Genomic DNA, 18,602 nt, shown 5'->3' with positions numbered 1-18,602 from the left:
ATTACAAGAAGAGAACAGATGCTTTCGAAATGTGGTGCTACAGAAGAATGTTGAAGATTAGAAGACATAACTAATGACAAGGTATTGAATAGAATTGGGGAGAAGAGGAGTTTGTGGCACAACTTGACTAGAAGAAGGGATCGGTTGGTAGGACATGTCCTGAGGCATCAAGGGATCACCAATGTAGTACTGGAGGGCAGCGTGGAGGGTAAAAATCGTAGAGGGAGACCAAGATATGTGTACACTAAGCAGATTCAGAAGGATGTAGGCTGCAGTAGGTACTGGGAGATGAAGAAGCTTGCACAGGATAGAGTAGCATGGAGAGCTGCATCAAACCAGTCTCAGGACTGAAGACCACAACAACAACAACAACAACTTGCTGTCATTGGTGCACACGTATCGCAGAAACAGGCGCGCAGTTTTACCTATCCATAACTTGCTACAAAATTGGACTTTCCAAATACTGACATGCACAGCGGAGATAGTGTGCGACAGAGATAACAGAGCACAGAGGCCAGTGTGGCTTATCGCGAGCTGCAGGCATCTGGCAGCAGAGGAGCAGCTGTAGAGGCGAAGCGCCCGTTCGCCGCTGCTGCTGCTGCCGCTGCCGCTGCTGCTCCGTGGGCGAAGAAAGGAAAGGCGTGTGACGTCACTGCCAGGGCGCGCGCGGCGCGCTGCGGCGGGAAACGAGGTTACGGTACACGAGTAGAGTGGATTCGCCGTTGGACGAGGCACCTGCGCCTGCGCGCCAGCTCCTTCCTGCATATCCCCGCCTCGCTAGAGTCGCCAAAATTCCTAAACGTAGTCGTCCTAGTAGCAACACTTGGAAAACCTCGCCCAGCTCCACAAAGGGCGTCACGTATTTTCCTGTCCACTGTGCGCATCGAGCGATTTTTTTTCTTTTTTTAATGGGAGGCTCGTGGGACGGTGAGAGTGAAATGTATTGTCAACAAGTGGTCCGTTCTCCTCGAAAAGCACCGGATTTGTCCCTAGACTTGACTTTCTCGTGCAACGAATGAACGTTTGAGTCACGTAGAAGTCAGTTTTGTTTCATTCTTTGCAGCGGCTCAGAAAATGAGGGTACGTGACATTGACGGTGGTAGTTAGTGGACGTGCTACAGCCGATTGCCAGATCGAGCTACCAATCCTAATTCCCGGTATTGTTTTCGATGTGATGTTTCACTGTCATCAGGCAATACTGTCCCTACAACTTATCTTAGAAGTTAGCTTAAGAAAAGGCAAACCTACGTTTCTAGCATTTGTAGACTTAGAGAAAGATTTTGAAAATGGTGACTGGAATACTCTCTTTCAAATTCTGAAGGCGGCAGGGGTTAAACACAGCAACCGAAAGGATATTTACATTTTGTACAGAAACCAGATGGCAGTTATAAGAGTCGAGGGGCATGAAAGGGAAGCAGTGGTTGGGAAGGGAGTGAGACAGGGTTGTAGCCTCTCCCCGATGTTATTCAATCTGCATATTGAGCAAGCAATAAAGGAAACAAAAGATAAAATTCAGAGTAGGTATTAAAATCCATGGAGAAGAAATAAAAACTTTAAGGTTCGCCGATGACATTGTAATTCTGTCAGAGACAGCAAAGGACTTGGAAGAGCAGTTGAACGGAAGGGGCAGTGTCTTGAAACGAGGATATAAGATGAACATCAACAAAAGCAAAGCAATAATAATGGAATGTAGTCGAGTTAACGCGGATGGTGCTGATGGAATTAGATTAGGAAATGAGAAACTTAAAGTAGTAAAGCAGTTTTGCTATTTGGGGAGCAAAATAACTGATGATGGTCTAAGTAGAGAGGAGATTTAAGTGTCAGGAAGTCGTTTCTGAAAGTATTTGTATGGAGTGTAGCCATGTGTGGAAGTGAAACATGGACAATAAATAGTTTGGACAAGAGAATAAAAGCTTTCGAAATCTGGTGCTACAGAAGAATGCTGAAGTTTAGATGGGTAGATCACATAACTAATGATGAAGTATTGTATAGAATTGGGGAGAAGAGGAGTTTGTGGCACAACTTGACAAAAAGAAGGGGCTGGTTAGTAGGACATGTTCTGAGGCATCAAGGGATCACCAATTTAGTATTGGAGGGCAGCGTGGAGGGTAAAAATCGTAGAGGGAGACCAAGAGATGAATACACTAAGCAGATTCAGAAGGATGTAGGCTGCAGTACGTACTGGGAGATGAAGCAGCTTGCACAGGATAGGGTAGCATGGAGACCACAACAACGGTATGTACCCTCTATTTTTTCTTAATAGGACCTACTGTTGTTCACGTAGCTGTTCGTATTCTGCATTGCAGCTGATTTTTTGTCGTTTCCACATTGTCGAGGCTCCGTGAAACTGTACTCGCCTTGACAAGCTGTATCTTTTCCGCCATCAGTGTCTCGTAAATAGTGATACACTGTGTGTTTGCGAGTACAATATCTTGGCGTCCTCACAACGTGGAAACCACAAAACTGTATATGACAAACTATCCTAAATGTAAGCTGTACTGCAGACGACAGAGAAGCACACGAACAACGGTAAGTAATTTTAAGAAAAAATAAAGGAAATATGCTAATGATGGTCAATCATTACTGGAACATGTATGGGTGGAAATGGTAGAAAATTGTTTGCTCAAAATAAAATCCGTTTCCAAATCTGTTTGCGGTTGGGATTCAATACCTTGATGTCTGCCTTGAAGATAGGTTGCTCTTCAGACTTCGGGGACCCAGCAATGCGTGTCAGGTAGGTGTGGCAATACTGCGTGATTACGCCGTGCACAGCATCCCCATTTGAAGATTATTTGTCCTACACCATTGCAACGTATTAGGACGTTGTTTCTTTTCCGGCAAAGTAGCTAAAAGTGAAGTAGTGGTTAAAACAATAAACTGGCGTTCTGACGAAGCAGGTTGGGGGAGGGGAAGGCATCAATTTTCTCTCCCCTCATCCTGATTTCCGTCGTTTCTTTAAATTACCTCGGTTGAAGTTTGGTTATTTCGTTAAAATTATCAATGCTGCTTCATTCTCAACCCGCTTACAAATGAGCTAGTGTTCCATATATAACGACGGGACATTAAATTCTAACCTCCTGCTTCTCTCTGTGATCGTCTGTAATGTTAGAAAGAACCTTTTACAATAGTGATGGACGTTAGATTGCGATGCTTCTCCTGAAGTTCGCGAACTTCCCTGGATATTGTCCCTGCCTACAGCAGTTCTATCCCACTTTAAATTTATCTTGCTCGGTGTCCTATTGTGCAACAGTTGACAGTTTTTGATGACGAAACGCCATTTCGACATCAGTTTCAGTAATTACTTTTTTTCCATCACCGCCTCATAAAGTGGCTGCACACGTGACGGCGAACCGACGACTTTGGTCGTCGCATACAGCACCGACAAAGATGGTCTGGGAAGTCGTGGATAAACTGCGTGGAAAAACAGAAGCCCATAATGCGGCAAGACACTCCCTCATTTCTAACTGTTTAAATAAGTATCATAATATACTCTTTACGTCTAGTACGTACTTTACCAATACTGAACACACTACTCGAGTGTAGGATCGAAAAAATTCGAAAAATGATGCGAAGCAAACAACACTCTGTAATGAATGTACAGGATGTTCTCTAGCACTACAGAGATTATGATACATTTGTAGACGTTATGCAGCCAAACAGGAATAAAACGACAGATGGGCTCCGTCATATGACCAACTCTTGTCACTGACCTTTTAGACATGTTCCCTTGGTACATTACTGTACCCATTCAGGCAATAGCCGACGGCTGACTTCTACCTCTTCTCTAATTATTTCGCTGTCTCCTTTCTTTTTCGAAATATTCACCTCGTGCGGCATTTAGTCAAACCTGTGACGCTTACTGACGAAGAAGAAAACAGCGGTTAGCTTGGCAGGCAAGCTGAGTAATGAAATGCTGCCGACACCAATTGCCCGTACCCAAACACGACTTAATTTGATTACTTTGTATGTTACTTGCACAAATGCCACTGCGTCGTCAGAGCGGCTTTGAGCACTGCTAAAGTACGCGTCTATAATGGTCTCCTGACATCACCATCCCTTGCGTCGATGTGTCCGTGATTTGTGTCGTCTGGAGGGGGGGCAGACAAGGAAACATTTTTACGTGGGGCGAGAGAAAGGCAGCAGCAGCAGCAGCAGCGCACCTGTCAGCGGGCGGCTTTTCTTAGCGCGAATATTTCCTCTTTTTTTGTCCGCCTCTGCACGGTTTGAGGTCCCGCCGACAGCGCGCTCATCGGAGCCGGACCGTGAAGGCTGCGCGCGATTCGTCGGCCGCCGGCCGCGGAACATCGGTAATTTGGCAGCCGGCTGGCCGCGGGGAACGCTTGGGTACGCCGGGCGGCGACGGTGGGTGGGAAGAAGGGCCACTTCTCTCTTATGTGGGCGCCTACAACTCATCACTCAAATTATACGCCAGTGTCGCGTAATTACGTGACATAAGAGACGACTTCCCTCATAAGCGCGCTACAAGTAGATCGGGCCTATGTCTTCCGCATATGGAGTGACGAAACCACATCGGAAGTATTTCGAAGTCGTCCTCGGATAGTTCCCGTTATATATCAAAAGTGGTCTACAAAATAACACTTACTTTCCGTCAGTATATCGTTCTATTATTATCTAAAATGACCGGAAAATGAGAGTGTCTGAGAGGAAAGGTGGTACTCCCACTTTTAAGGCCTATAGAAAAGGAATTTAAGGTACAAATAACTAAACTGCCTGTAGTAAACGTAATTATAATATTTCATTTTACATTTCATCAAATGAAGCACGAATTATTGTAAAGCTGGAATTTACATTCAGCGAAACCTTTCATTTCTCGGAAGTGGGAAAAGTTAAGTTACACCACTTTGCTCTTAGTGGCTCATATTAAAACAGCTTTTAACCATTTCCATATAATAAAATTTGTTGTCAGTCCCATAAATCGTGTGTCATGTTTTTTGTTTAATTATATAGTATTTCTAAATCCGTTAGAACGTGCTCATCAAATTTCTTTTAAATTTTAGTACAAATCGACAGTATATGAGCTTGCCTTTATTATATGACAGAAAAATTGATAGTGTTCCCGTTAAGGCTGGTAACTCCGAAACTAAAAGAAATATTGAGAACATCGTTTGTACCATATACAGAAAAATGTAGTTCTTTAATACTGTAAGGATAGTATTATACTTCTTTTCACACTTCTGAATATGTCTGTCATCGCCCGAAACCGGTCGTTTTGAGATAATAAAACAGCGAGGGCAGAAAGAAAATAAAGCGCATTTTCTAGTTTCTCTTGAGTTGCTGTACTATGTCGGGAAAACTATTCCTTGTGGTTCGTGTCTGTTGAAGCAAGAAATTAGTAGAAGAAAAGTTTGAACAGACACATGCATCAGCTTCTTATTCACACAAATAATCTGAGTAACTAGTAGCATTATGGATAAGAGTCGCGATAAAATGATTAAGTCGTACGAAGACTGCCAGGTTTTTGAAGTCACATTTTCGATGCCCTTCCGGCAACGCTACAACCCTCTGAAAATTTCCACCGTGGAAATTCGGCGGAAACAGCTGTTAAAATCCACACTGCATGACTTCCCAATATGTTCGAGCATTAAATCGTGGAAAATTTATTTAGTGTCTTGAATAGTCGATGTCCTTTAAGTTCAACGTGTAGCCTATTAATGTTTAAAGGCAAACTCAACCGTTGATTCTCGTCCGAGATTTTCATTGACGCTGTTGGTTAACAAACGAATCGACCCAGGGAACACCTTTGGCGATTCTGTTGCCCTTATACAATGGAAATCATAGCAAAAAAGCGATTTCTTGCATCGTTTCTAGCTGGAGAAAGACCAATATGTGCCAATATTTTACTCGGGTGCCACCCAATTTTAAAATAACCATGAATGTTTTATAGACAACTCCCGCTAATTATGTTGTTCTTGTACACAATAACAAAAGCACGAAGTGCTTTACTTTCAAATGCGCAAGCTTGTCACAGTTCTGCATATTAGTACTCAGAGCAAAACGAAAAACAAAATGAGATTAGATTACCGATGGTGGAAAGTTTTAGTGGGAAAATTATTGCCGTTTCGTGTAGAATTTCGCAATGAGCATATCGGACACAATTTTGGCGCTACTTCGCCTTTTGGAGTAAATGAATTCGTTAAAAAGCTTGTAGTTTCTGTAAATTTCCTAACTCAAAACAGCTGGTGCAGAGTAAAGTACTGCATGACTTTTGCTGCGAAGTCTAGGATAAACAGTGCTTCAAGTCGCGCATATACATGTAATGCTTCACAAGGCAAGCTCCCTGAGTTATCTGCCGTAATATAATCTCGCGTGACGAGAAGAAACTGCTGTTCGGGTCTTGTAGCGAGTGATGTCGAAAGCATGTAGAGTGGCGCGCAGGCAGGCGGCTGTGTTTGTCGACCGAGCGGCGCTGCGCGTGGGTCGCACAAGCGACCAACCACGAGCCACCAGCTGAGCGCCGGACAAAGAACCGAACGAAGCGGCGCGTGCGCGCCGGAGACTTCAATGCGCGGTTGGGACAGCGCCCGGGCCCTCGCAGGTAGCGAAAACAACCTGGCGCAGCCCCCGCGCTCTCTACCGACCCAACCTGTGGCGGTACACCTGAGCCCTCTGGCAGCCTCAAAATGCAAGTGAGTCGAGGGGAAAGAGAAGAAAAGGCTCAGTTAATTCATCCACTTTAACTACCCTGATTCCTGTCGCCATTGTGCGTGTTTCCAGAGAAATATATTCGCTCAGGAAATTTAATCGCTGTAGAAGGAAATTTTGTAGAAATAAAGAAAGTCAAATTAAAAGAAAAAGTGTCTAACTGACTTCTGTTTTTCATCCTGTGGATCTGCACGTCTTCTTTGGATGGGTATTGGGAGCCATTAAGTCCTTCCCTAAATCTGCAACAGTAAACGGCTAACAGCTTCCAATTTTCCGTTACACTACTTTCCTTTTATACGTATACTTAGTCTTAAATGTGCTGTCAGTTGTTTTGGATGCTGCATACTCAATAACGTGACGGAACACCGACCAGAGTAGCCGTTAGTTTAATGACACTTTTTTCACCCGTTTCACTGGAAAATTACGTATTCCACTGATCATTTTACACTGAACAGATTTAAATTTTAAACAACAGTTCTAAATCAGCTATGAAACTGTTTTATCCTATTTCAATACAATGTTGCACTGATTTGTCCCTCTTACCATTTAGAATTAAGTTTCCTCTGTAAGGGGAGGGGGTCCAGGACATAAAAACACGGAAAAAGTGATAGTTAACTGCTGCCACATAGCATCTTGTCCACACTACTTAAATATCAAACCCTATTATTGTTTAGAGACAGTTAACTTTCGTACATGCTTCCAAATTTCACACAGAACGGCAGCTGGGAAAACTAAGAAAATAATTTTCTCTCACCACATATATTTATCTGAACAATACTGCCAAAATTATGTATCTTATTTAAAGAAAGGAGCAGTCTGTCATACCTCTTCTTTTTTTTTTATCGGAAGACCTTTATAACACGGCAGAATGCCTCATGTGTAGGCCAACAGGAGGAAGAACTTCAAGGGTGCACTTTGTAACAGAAGTGTAGTTCAGACCAAACCTGCCAGCGCAGAAACACACGGCTATTGTGGACGGAGAAGAGGAGAAAATAAATCTGAAGGGTCTGGGAATCTGTACGTCTTTGTACACGAATATGCTGCATATTGATGCAACCAGAATGCTGTGATCCAAAACATAGCACTGATCGATGAAGGTAATCGTTGCTGACCACAGTTACAACATGGACCCGAAGAAACAATCAGATAAAAAGCTTGCTTCTTGGTTCACTATCGTTTATCTTAATTGTTCCGCACATGATTCGACACCTATTTCGTCGCTACGGTATTCTTAAGCCGGTTAATAATGGGCACTGATGAGCAGTTATCATTAATGGCAATAGTGTGATGTAGCACTTGAAGCCTTAGTCAGATGATCTTAATTTCCTAAAAACTTCAGCAGTTACGATCAGAATAGCGTTAGGGCATAGCGAGGGTTTAGTGCGATCAGCGGTATCATCGTTTAGAGCGTTTAATTTTTTTTTTCTTTTTAAGTGACCAGTGCGTCACAACGTTCAACAATCTTAAGTGTGAAATTCTATGCAGAATGAATACGGGGTAAAGAGTAACTATATAGGTGAAACAGTGGTAGCCTTACGGTGATTTGTTCGGCGATTCTACGAATAATTGAGAGCTGTGTTTTTATATAAGTTAACTATAGTATCCTGCAAAAAGAAGTATGTATAAATTAAATCGCCGTTTCTGGTATACTCAGTATCAGCTCTTTCTATCTGCCGTTTTATTTACTTGAGAAACATTTCTGTACCTACATAACAATGCAGTCAACACGAATATCTAAGTAAAAATATACAATGCTGCTGCCTCGTCAGATTATACGCTCTCCTTTTATTGTGTGTCGCACGACGCAAGCAAACTGTATACTCTCTCTCTTCTTCTGATCTCTTAATACCCTGGACTACACAGAGCAAAGCCGTAAGTGCACCAGCTAGCCGGGTATTTATGTTGGCTAGAAGCATTTTCTACCATCAAGAACATGGTGCCGTTAGCGCAGCCTTGTACCCAACTGCATTCCGCCGCAGGTCCGACCTCCGACATTAAAACAAGCACTGACGACGGGGCCTTTGCTGAAAGCAGCCGGCATTACACATACTCGAATAATGACTGAAATTCTTAACTGCCTCTCAGCTAAATTATGATTTGTGACATCACATAAATAATAATAATTTAGTATTCTTGTTCGCTGAGAATCTTTTTTCTTCGCTGCAGGGACATATTTTGGCAATAAACTTAGTAGTTAATGTCTTTGGCATTACGGAAGTTTTCATTATTAACATCCTTTGACAATTTTGATTTTTTTTTTCCATTTAGTTGGATCGCAACAACCTTCTTAGCGGAAAACTACACGTTGTGAGCAGTCTATAGTCAAACTTAATTATGTTGAGAATAATTTTTATGTGGTGAGATAGTGTACACGCTGTACACATTACCGCACGACATTTTCTTAAAACATTCTGTACCCACCGTACCCTTAAAGTTTACAATGATTAAGGAAGTAAATAAAAACAAACATTTTAGTGGTGTTTGGGTCCTATTTCCCATACTCTCACACTGATATAAATTTTTACGTGGTTCCCATGATAACATAGTTATGTTGGCTACTCGGAAATTGTATTCTTGTGGCCATACCATCGATCTGCGCCAGTATTTATTGAAGTAACTGATGAATTCACAGTGCCATTCCTAGCTACAATGTGGGTTGTTGGCTGTACTGTTATCTCAAACAGTATGACATTCCTGGAGAAGAAGCTATTGAACGAACCAGCGTGGTTTCAAGAAACGTTCATAGAAAACACGACTCCCTTGCAGCATGATATCTTATGTATCGTAGATGCAGCTAAACATGCAGATTCAGTGTAATATTTCTGAAAGTTGTTTAATACACTATATCGTTAACTGATAACCAAAATACGGTTATACGGGCACCTTCTAACACGTTTAATTGGCCTAAATAAGTTTTGCCTGTTAGACACAAGATAACTGTACATTCTGGCCCTTATTACCCCTAGAACACTAAAGGCAGGAAAATTTTACATTGTTACTAAACCATCTTAAATTTCACCACATATTTTATTCAAAGGATGTTATAATTTGTAGTTTATGCACTGGTTAATTACAGTTCTAAGGGCTGCACTGTAACATCACGTACAAAATGTCCTATTTTACACCCTGTATTGACAATACCAGATTGGCGGGTACCGCAAATCAGTACGAACTGCAACCGTAAATTTTACGAGGGTTTGGTAATCTAGGGTTAAGGATTAACACTCAGAAAAGCCGGGACTACACAGTACGCAGCCGTGTATATGCAACAGAATCGAAAGTAGTCTCACCGTAAGCCCTCGAAGACAGCTCGACTTAATCGCTGATATTCTCAGTATATATCAACTATTTTTCAGTTAGTAACAAGCAGCACTGCAGTACTGTTGGGTGCCTATGGCTGCTTTGCACTGAAGATAAATAGGAAAACCAATGCTCACAACAAAAAGGAGTGTATGGTATTCGATTACAATAAGTGTTAAATTCATGGAACCCGATGCAGAGTTCAGATGTCTTAAGCTAATACAGCGATTCGATATAAAATGTACTGAGCACACGACATAGATAGTCGGGACTCGTCTCCCAACTACTTCTCCTATTCCATCTTCTTCAGCTCTCATAATAGCAGACCAGTTCCTGTACAAGTTGTTGATAAGCTTCTGCCCCCTTTATTTGTCACCGATTACAAACGAATGTATTCAGTCAACATTACCAAAGGCCTTTACTACATCTACAGTTCCCATAAACGTGGCTCTGTCCGGATAAGGTTCTATCATGCGCACGGAGACGTACATCTCGTAATTTTTCCTTTCACTCCATACAGGAATGGGATAGGACAGGCGGTGGGTAATAATTTTACTTACTAGCCTCTAATATGCACTGTACACTGGATTGCGGAGTGTATATGAAGGTGCAAAATTCATTTTAGTTGGCAGACTCGAGAGAAGGTAGGGTTGCACCTGATTGTGTGTCCTGAAGTTGAAGCGAAGACGGCGAAACGTGTTCTGTTTAAAGAAAGAAAATATTTTTGACTGACGGGTCATATTTGTTCACCGTAGTTGCAGCGATAAACATGTTTATGCGGCACGTGCCAACGCCGAAGTGGGTATGACAGAGTGGGAGGGCAGAGGAGGCGGTGTGTAGCGGCTTCCGCGGGGGAAGAGCTGACGTGTAGTGTAGTGCAGTGCAGGCTGGCAGTGTGGCGCGGCGCGGCGGGAACCGTGCCAGGCACAGGCAACACCAACACTGCCTTCACTTCTTGCAGTTCCAGCTGGTCCTAGTATGTGGAAACCACATGTACTTGTTCCTTCTGTCGTATTATAAAACAATATTGTTACACTGCCTCCAGGCCGAGACTTCGCTGTGTTTGTGTGAGTATTCATCTGGAGCTGATGTTTTCTTTATGAAACCTCACAATTTCTGTCCGCATTTGTTTTAGCGAGAGGTACATTTTTTAAAGATTCTACCTTGAGCAAAACAACTTTATCTTTTTTTTTCTGTGTCGCCGTCTGTTGTCGTACATATGATATTTCAATACAGCGGTAATGACGGAAACTGACGTCCACATCGACGACGTCATGTACTGTTAAGATAAGTATTTTTGATAAACGCTTTTTTTAATATCATGACAGTTCCAAAATGGTTCAAATGGCTCTGAGCAATATGTGACTTAACATCTGAGGTCATCAGTCCCTTAGAACTTAGAACTAATTAAACCTAACTAACCTAACGACATCACACACACCCATGCCCAAGGCAGGATTCGAACCTGCGACGTGGCGGTCGCGTGGTTCCAGACTGAAGCGCCTAGAACCGCTCGGCCACACCGGCCGGCCATGACAGTTCCAACTTAACTGTGTTCTCAACTAATATATACTTATTGCCTGACTGGACAATAAAAGGAAATCCACTGATGAAGACGTAACATCACCGAGTCACGAAAGAAGAGGGGAAAAAATGGGCAGATACGGTACAGGTATTGTATTTTGCTCAAAGGAAAGTTCTTGAGAACATTATTTCAGGGGTATTTTCTGAGAAGCAGGACAGTGACAAGCATTTGTGTGTGCCAGATAAGAGAAATGTTTATACCGAGTGTTTGACGGGCAATCACCATACGTATACTTCGTGGCGAACTGTAGAGAAATGAGCAGTATCGAGTGTACATTTAATGGAAAGAATGCACGATAAGCTACAACAATTCTTGCAGATTTTCTTAATGAAACCAGAAGACCCTCGTATCTTATTTCGTCTGATCGTACTAAATTAATAACTACAGATGCAACTTCTGTTTAAATTATTTTCTGACTGGAAGCTGAACAGCTATTAGACTAGTGCTGTTGTGATTTTGTACAGAAATTACGCATGATGAGTCACGTTATAGCACCGGGCGTGTGTCTCTGTGGGTTTAAATTCTCTGCTCTTAAGAAGAGTTCAAAATTCGAAGTCTAAGCAAAGTTCGGTGCGGCAGTTCTCTTCCGATCAGGCAACCTGCACCTTCGTTTAAGAGGTGAGCAGTTTTCTGCCTCCTCAGCCCAGTACTTCCAATTATCCTTACAACTCTTGCACCTTCATTTGTCTGACGAACAATTAACGGCATTAATACATCTTTTTTATTATACGATCGCAATAATACGCAACACGCTGGTGTGCACTGTGTGAATCAAGATAGTCCGATCCAGTCGGGTGCGAGAGAAATATCTTGAACTGCAATATGAACAAGAATACCGAAAGTGTATAGGAGCTGCTCTTGTCTACGTGACGCAATCAGAACAACAAAACAGAGCGACAGAAAAGGTGGTGGGGATCAGCGAAAGCGTTGTTCCCGGCCGTCGGCTGGCGAGCAGCAGTATCGGAATGCCGCCTGCTGTTTGCTTACCTGAGCGCCGGCGCGGCTAGTGCGACGCCAGCAACATTGGCCACGTTTGAAGTTCAGTACAGCTTCACCGAGAGGTTGGGGAGCTCGTCCTGAAAGGTGTAGGGGGCAGTAATGTGTATTTCTGAAGCGAGCGAACCGTCTGGGACTGATAAAAGCGGTAAACAGCTGGCTCGCTTCGACGAAAGTTCTCCACCGCCACAGTCAAGTCACTTTCACACGAGACGTTTGAGGCAAACCTCTCACACAAACACGAGTGTTACGGTATGTTTAATGTCAGATGGCAGCACGGAGTGGCTAGTACCGGACGGTGTGCAGTTCCTTTGTCGCACGTGGCGCGTGTCCTGACGCAGACGCAAACGCAGCACGCACCGCCCGCACGCACACAGCCGCCGCTCGCATGCCCCGGCCGTGAGCTCGGCGCAGACTGCCGGTGCAGGTAAGACCGGACACCGGGCGGGCCACTCAAGGTGCGCCAGCGCCTCGGGCGGCTCAGGTAAATACGCCGGAGCAGGGGGGGAACTGGAGGCAGCGCGCGCCGCGCCGGCCAGTGCCGCTCGCTCCCGCCCCTGCGCCGCTGAACGCCCCGTTTGTTTACATCTGACCGCCCAACTGCGCACGCCGAGCGAACCGGACAGTCGGCGGGCGAGGAAGGAAGCTCGGCGATTTGCGGCACGTCGACGACGGGGTGTCAGTGAGGGACCACGAGCTGGGATTGGGAAAGAATATGCGAGGAAATCGCCCGCGCCCTTTCACCGGTACCGTCCGGCATTTGTCTTAAAATCAAATGGCTCTGAGCACTATGGGACAACATCTGAGGTCATCCAGCCACCTAGAACTTAGAACTACTTAAACCTAACTAACCTAAGGACATCACTCACATCCATGCACGAGGCAGAATTCGAACCTGCGGCCGTAGCGGTCGCCCGGTTCCAGACTGAAGCGCCTAGAACCGCTCGGTCACACCGGCCGGCATTTGTTTTAAAGAATATTCACAATAGACAGAAGGCAATGTCACAGTCCACTGCAGGTGTGTTCACATTAGATGCAACGTAGCGTCATTTCACTTAGCCCGAATGACGGCCTTCGCTTGTAGACAGTGAAAATCAAACTAAGGGCGCACTTTCCAAAATATTAATTGTAAGCTAAACAAATAACGAACAGAACAAATTTCAAGGATTCTGCGAATGACGGACCATCAGCAGAGAAACTCTAAGGGTTCACTGGTGTGAGGTAATACTGTTCTTGGAACTACAGTGTATGCAACCTACGGTTATGAGCACCATTACACTGAAATGCAGCGCTAATAAAAATAGAGAATAACGCTAACGATGGCTCGCAGACTAGTGCAAATACAAGATATTTACGTCTTAAACGAACTTTATTGACTTATAACGAATTGCAAGGAATGTGGAGAGTCAAAAAGCAAATCCCATAATATTATGCAATCATAATGCTGATCCGCAGACTGTCGTACAACCACAGAACGACCCTCATGTAACGCTCATTTCTAACTAACTGATCTAAGTAATTGGTCTTACAATAGCCCATGCCTGTACTAAGTCATCAGATGAGAATGTGAGGCGATGGATAATGTCACCAATCAGGAAGAACAATCGATGATATTCCGTCAGACCTCAGGGAGGATGCGGGCCGGTGTGGCCGAGTGGTTCTAGGCGCTTCAGTCTGGATCCGGGCGACCTCTACGGTCGCAGGTTCGAATCCTGCATCGGGCATGGATGTGTGTGATGTCATTAGGTTAGGTAGGTTTAAGTAGTTCTAAGTTCTAGGAGCCTGATGACTTCAGATGTTAAGTCCCGTAGTGCTCAGAGCCATTTGAACCATTTGAACCTCAGGGAGCATGCGAATTTGAGTGCCCTAATTCCTTTGAGGGGGGTTGATCCACATGCTGATGGGACACGGATCTTGTCTAAATTATCTCCATAGATTCAATACAAGAAGCAAAGACAGATGCGCTTGTGGAGAAATAACAACACTTGAACATGTAGTGATAGAATGTCTCGAACGAAAGTACTAATTAAGTTCTAAAATGGCTGGGTGAAATGGCTCTGAGCACTATGGGACTCAACTGCTGAGGTCATTAGTCCCCTAGAACTTAGAACTAGTTAAACCTAACTAACCTAAGGACATCACAAACATCCATGCCCAAGGCAGGATTCGAACCTGCGACCGTAGCGGTCTTGCGGTTCCAGACTGCAGCGCCCTTAACCGCACGGCCACTTCGGCTGGCAATTAAGTTCTAATTGATGAAGGAACGCATTGCTTACGAGGGGTGCAGAGGTGTACACGGCCGTGTTTGCTTGTGTATGTTGTCTATTTTGGAACGAGCTTATGCGTTTATCAGCCTTTTTGTCGCGCCTGTGAGCGACTCAACATCTCTCCTTGGTGAGTAGCAATCAATTCTTGTCATAATATTGTCATTATTCCGTTCTGGATTTTCCATTGTTTTATTCTTTTTAAGTAGTTAACTAGTAATGGGTCTCGGGACTGTACAGTTATCTATTCTAAAAGAAGGAAACAATTTTATTAATGTACCACGGTAACAACAATAATATAACTGCAAACACGGCCCGTTGCTCTTTCCAGGGTGCAGGTCATATGTAGAAAAATGGTTCTGAGCACTATGGGACTTAATATCTGAGGTCGTCAGTCCCCTAGAACTTAGAACTACTTAAACCTAGCTAACCTAAGGACATCACACAGATCCATGCCCGAGGCAGGATTCGAACCTGCGACCGTAGCAGTCACACGGCTCCAGACTGAGCGCCTAGAACCGCGAGACCACCGCGGCCGGCCATATGTAGAAGCAGCAACTATTAAATAAATACGTAAATAAAGACAGGATAAGAAAGACCACTTCCCAGTCACGTGTGAGGTAGCTGAAAGCCTACGGTGTTATGGGTGTATCGTGCGCTGTGAGTGCAGCCGTATAACCAGAACAGTGCTAGACATAAAAGAGGCCGTAAGACGGCCACTGCTTACATTGACTAGGATCCTGAAGAACGGTTTGACTGCATCCTGAAGCGACGCAGATACGGCCTAACAGGACTAGAAGAGCCGGACCCAAGAGACAAGCGACTGAAGAACAAGAAGAAGATGCTGCTGTTGATGATGATGATAAATGACGAGAAGAATGTTGTCTACGATACGATGCAGCCTTAGCTCTGAGGGCTTTCAACAGAATAGCACTATGGTGGGGGGACTGAGCACGGAAAGAAATATGGCGTAAGATGACAAAGGTAAAGATACATAAGGAAAACAGAATTACTGACTCAATAACTGTTTTATTTATATTCATCCCTCATGACGCCGTACTTTGTAGTAGAAACATTCCTACCGAAGGAGTGATGACACTGAGACGGTTGGAAATAAAAACGCGGTAAGCGGAGTGCGGCGCGGCCGTAAGTGGGCCAGCGGTAACTGGGAGGGGTGCAGAGGTGTGCAGCGCCGGAAGGCGGCCCCTAATTGCCGGAAGTGCCGCTTGCAGCCCGCTGAGGCACGCAGCCGGCAGCCGGCAGCCGGTAGCAGGACAGGCAGGGGCCGCTCCGTCAGGATGTCGCGTGGCCAGGCCTAGGGGAGTAACAGCAGCAGCGCCAGCTCACGCTCCTTACTAACATCACATGGTACCGCCACCAATCACTACTTTTTTATGACTCCCGTCTCGGACAACTAGGCGCCACGCGACAATTTCGATTCTCTCTCCACTCCATTAGAACTACTGACTGCCTTGGGAGAGCCAGTCCTGACAAAACTCTACCATCTAGTGAGCAAGATGTATGAGACAGGTGAAATACCCTCAGACTTCAAGAAGAATATAATAATTCCAACCCCAAAGAAAGCAACTGTGAACATTACCGAACTATCAGTTTAATAAGTGACAGCTGCAAAATACCAACACGAATTCTTTACATACGAATGGAAAAACTGGTAGAAGCTGACCTCGGGGAGGATCAGTTTGGATTCCGTAGAAATATGGGAACACGTGAGGCAATACTGACCTTACGACTTATCTTAGAAGGAAGATTAAGAAAAGGCAAACCTACGTTTCTAGCATTTGTAGACTTCGAGAAAGCTTTTGACAATGTTGACTGGAATACTATCTTTCAATTTCTAAAGGTGGCAGGGGTAAAATACAGGGAGCGAAAGGCTATTTACGATTTGTACAGAAACCAGATGGCAGTTCTAAGAGTCGAGGGGCATGAAAGGGAAGCAGTGGTTGGAAAGGGAGTGAGACAGAGGTGTAGCCTATCCCCGATGTTATTCAATCTGTATATTGAGCAAGCAGTAAAGGAAACAAAAGAAAAATTCGGAGTAGGTATTAAAATCCATGGAGACGAAATAAAAACTTTGATGTTCGCCGATGACATTGTAATTCTGTCAGAGACTGCAAAGGACTTGGAAGGGCAGTTGAACGGAATGGACAGTGTCTTGAAAGGAGGACATAAGATGAACATCAACAAAAGCAAAACGAGGATAATGGAATGTGGTCGAATTAAGTCGGGTGATGCTGACCGAATTAGATTAGGAAATGAGACACTTAAAGTAGTAAAGGAGTTTTGCTATTTGGGGAGCAACATAACTGATGATGATCGGAGAAGATATAAAATCTAGACTGGCAATGGCAAGGAAAGCGTTTCTGAAGAAGAGAAATTTGTTAACATCGACTATGGATTTAAGTGTCAGGAAGTCGTTTCTGAAAGTATTTGTTGGAGTGTAGCCATGTGTGGCAGTGGAACATGCACTATAAATAGTTTAGACAAGAAGAGAATAGAAGCTTTCGAAATGTGGTGCTACAGAAGAATGCTGAAGTTTAGATGGGTAGATAACATAACTAATGATGAAGTATTGAATAGAATTGGGGAGAAGAGGAGTTTGTGGCACAACTTGACAAAAAGAAGGGACTGGTTAGTAGGACATGTTCTGAGGCATCAAGAGATCACAAATTTAGCATTGGAGGGCAGCGTGGAGGGCAAAAATCGTAGAGGGAGACCAAGAGATGAATACACTGATTCAGAAGGATGTAGGTTGTAGTAAGTACTGGGAGATGAAGAATCTTGCACAGGATAGGGTAGCATGGAGAGCTGCATCAGTCTCAGGACTGAAGACCACAACAACAACAACTCTTTCGTTCTTTTCTTTTCCTGCAATATTTGTTCCTCCTCTCTCCGTGTCTTTTTATTTCCTTTCTTCGGACAATATTCAAACTTGCTCTCTTACTCCGCCTACCTTGGAATTATTTTAAATTTGTTGCTGCTTCTTCGGCTTTTATGTTGCGTATTCATAAACTTTTTTTAAAAAATATATTTCCTCTAAGTGATGCTGCACAGCATCAATATATTTAAAGAATGATGTCGCGGTACCACCAAAAGCTGCTGTAAAGTGTGTTCCTTCGCAGACAAACCGACAACGTGTTTCAGTCAAGGGACCCTCTTCAGCCAAAGCAGCGTAACATTACATTAAATTAAAGGAAGCTTCTTTGCCGTCAGATAAATAACGGTTTTCAGTTGCAGCATGTCACATATACAAGCCTATATATATATATATATATATATATATATATATATATATATATATATATATTGCTTCATATATTTTCTCATATTTATATGCATATATTATTTTATACATTTTCCAAACGTATCCTGTAACTGAAAACAATAACACATTGACGCCAATCTACGTTTCTCCTATGTGACATAATATTATTGCGTGAGTTGAAGATGACCATTTGACAATAAACCAAAGCAGATTGAAGAAGGTACCTTGCAGCAGAGACCGAAACGTCGGTAGTTTGATATACCGAGTGATCAAAAAGTCAGGATAAATTTGAAAACTTAATAAACCACGGAATAATGTAGATAGAGAGGTAAAAATTGACACACATGCTTGGAGTGACATGGGGTTTTATTAGAACAGAAAAAAACTTCACAATATGTCCGACAGATGGCGCTGGACAGCAAAATGTCAGTGACTGAGCGTGACAATCGTGTATAAAAGGAGCTGTAATGAGAGAGAGAATCAGATGCGCCAGCAGTCGCAGCATGTTGAC

The 18,602-nt window shown here is 43.6% G+C and overlaps 1 long non-coding RNA gene across 1 annotated transcript in view; it reads right to left on the bottom strand.

The window, feature by feature from the left end:
- LOC126482355 (uncharacterized) overlaps positions 1 to 12,944 on the bottom strand; it is a 171,769-nt gene extending 158,825 nt beyond the window's left edge. Inside the window, exon 1 of the long non-coding RNA XR_007587635.1 lies at positions 12,536 to 12,944. This is a non-coding gene — a long non-coding RNA (uncharacterized LOC126482355). The remainder of the gene's footprint in view (positions 1 to 12,535) is intronic.
- Positions 12,945 to 18,602: the final 5,658 nt, after the last annotated feature.

Source organism: Schistocerca serialis, chromosome 5 (genome assembly GCF_023864345.2).
Source record: "Schistocerca serialis cubense isolate TAMUIC-IGC-003099 chromosome 5, iqSchSeri2.2, whole genome shotgun sequence".
NCBI lineage: Eukaryota > Metazoa > Arthropoda > Insecta > Orthoptera > Acrididae > Schistocerca > Schistocerca serialis.
This window is presented reverse-complemented; position numbering and strand designations above follow the sequence as displayed.